Below are 2,756 nucleotides of genomic sequence, written 5' to 3' on the forward strand. Positions count from 1 at the left end.
TCACCAATTTTGCATTAAAAATTTCTTGAAGTGCGGTTTTCAAGATGAATTATCGATAACTTTTGAGGGTTCCAAATAACATGTAAACGGCAAATATATCAATTTATATCAACTTGTATGTCTTTTTACAAAATGTCATTTGTTTGGTTATTTCTCTCACAAGCTATTGCAAAATTTTGTCATTATAATGTTGAGTAGATTCAAGCAGTCATGGCCGAGTGGTTAAGGCGTCTGACTAGAAATCAGATGGGATCTTCCCGCGCAGGTTCGAATCCTGCTGACTGCGAAATTTTTTCATCAAACTAATCCAAGTATCTGCAAAAAAAAACAATGTAATTCTACAAAACAACAATAAAATAATAATTATTTGGTCTTCAAAATTGCAGCAGAACTGCATTAGGAAATAGCTTTCTGTTGAGAGTTGCCTCCACATTGAAATGTGAGCAAAAGAACAATCCATTTCACTTAGAGCCCTATCGCAACGCCAGAGATTTTGGGCTCATCATTTCATACGGGAATTACCATATAACAGTAAGTTAATTGCGATATAGATGTAACCTCTCTTCACCACATTAAGGACAAGGAACAGTGATCAGTTCGATCAACACGGCGATAAAACGGGTTGGATCAGCGGCCGAGGGGCGCACAGCGGGTTAAAACGGCCTCGCAACGCAACGAGACAGGATTGGAGGAAGCTAACTCCTGATTCCATTCATTGAACTTTCATTAGGGCTGCGTGTCTATGGACAAAGTGCCCTTGAAAAAGAGCATTTGAAAGCGAATCACCCACTTGGTTGATTTCATTGGCAGAAAAAATTTCGTAGCCGTACATGAAAATGAGACTATCTTGAGGTCAATGAAACCGTTATCCCAAAGAAATGCTCCTAAATGAGTGCTGGTTCCATTATAGAAGTGAATAAGAATCAAATGTGCGAGAGAGAGCGGGAATTATTACGGTTTATTTATCAATTTTTTTTCTTATTTATGTTTTCGGCTAAACACTTATTCGTCTAGATTGATGTTCTGTTTGTATATGCACTGTGTAACTACTCTCAAAATGTGCGCTTAATGTCAATTTGCATATACCGCTACAAACATACTACATAAAATATTCTTTTCGAATTCAGTGATAACTAATATACGACAGCGTCATTAAAGAAATCATTTGTCAACATGAAAACGAGGCAGTGAATTTCGTTGAGTTATCGAAGACGATAAGCCATAATTTTGCTTTTTTTTATTTGCTAGCTGTATTGAAGAGACAAGCTAATTTTGAAAATCTATACTGGTTAGTACTCTTAATAATTACGGCACCGTGAAGGGTGGGACGAAACTACAAAAGACCCAGTCTCAATGTTTCGGGGAAAGTCCCTGGCGCTTAGCCACTGAGGAGATCTACCCTCATTCTAGGGAGAGGGAAATAGGCGGGCTACATGTATAGATATACCACCTAGAACTCGATAGGGATTACTCTCGCGGTGTTTCTTATATCTTTTTCATAGACACCATACCCTATTCTCAATAATGTTTATGGTTCATCCCATTATAGAGTCCCCCCCGTCCCCCAACGAAATTATAGCCCCTATTTGGTTTAAATAACTGAATAATTGTATCGGAAAACGGATCTTTTCAACAATAGCCCCCTTTTGCAAAAGGGGGCTATTCTTGAATAGAATTTAAGCGAGCAATTTATTAACCAATCAGAGATTACTTAAAATTTTCCAAGCATGCGTTTACTATGTTAAACTGAATAGAATAAAGTACATGCTATGACAATTAGCCGAATTGGAATACAACGCAAAAAGAATTTCCGACTGCATGGCGGGTCGGTGGGAGCCCTTTGAGCGCGTCGCAGCTTCGCCGCGATAACCGACCCACGATTTCCAGATTACATCCCAGAGCGCATGAGAGGCATGGCCGTGAACAGCGGTCCGCAATTGCGCGTCAACTGATATTCGGCTATCTAAATTGTAGGCAAAGTAAAATTGTAAAGTATAGCACAGAAAAGGGGGAGGGGGTTCTCTACTAGGTACCAAGGGGGGGGGGGGAGGGGGGGGGGGCAATTGTTGCAAAGATCCCGGAAAACTGATCCACCAGTTTAAAAAGCTTTGAGTAAAAATTTAGTTAAAATTGACTAAAATTGATTATTTGAAAAATTGCAATTCTTATATCAAATTACATCTCAAGGCTATCACTGCTTGACAAAGCCACATCAATTTTTTAAATTATCAATATTAGTCTATTTTTTAAAAATAAATTTTACACAAGGCTTTTTAAGAAGTGTAATTATATTTTAGTAATTCAAGATATTTAGAGAGTGCACCAATTGTGTTCGTTAACTACACGAGACGAGGATTTTCCCCAAATATAACGGGGGAAAAGTTGAAAAAGTGTAAAAATAATGATTTTACCCCTATTTTACACCTATTTCTCCGCTTAAAAACGTTGTAAAGAGTGAAATTAAGAGTAAGTTCAAAATGAAGGTCAAAATAAAAACGGAAAATTTTCTTTTTACACTAATGTTTTACCCTGTTTTCGTTATTTATTTCAAAAGGATGTAGTCCTTTGTACCAACCCTACTCCAATTCTCGCCTACCCCATTCTTGCGTCTCGTATACTCCGCTATAATGTACTTCTGACAACTGTCAAGAGTAGAAATAAGAGATATCTGACGAAATGGTGTAAATAAGGGAACATTTTAAAATAAATTCACTCCAGAGTACACCCCCTCAAACAGAGTAAACAGCCGGAAGAAC

The 2,756-nt window shown here is 37.8% G+C and overlaps 1 non-coding gene across 1 annotated transcript; it reads left to right on the forward strand.

Moving 5' to 3' along the window:
- Window positions 1–204: 204 nt before the first annotated feature.
- Trnas-aga (transfer RNA serine (anticodon AGA)) lies at window positions 205–286 on the forward strand. The gene has a single exon. It is a non-coding gene; the product is annotated as a tRNA-Ser (tRNA).
- Window positions 287–2,756: the final 2,470 nt, after the last annotated feature.

This window comes from Convolutriloba macropyga, chromosome 11 (assembly GCF_964194025.1).
Source record: "Convolutriloba macropyga chromosome 11, txConMacr16.3, whole genome shotgun sequence".
NCBI classification, from domain to species: domain Eukaryota; kingdom Metazoa; phylum Xenacoelomorpha; order Acoela; family Convolutidae; genus Convolutriloba; species Convolutriloba macropyga.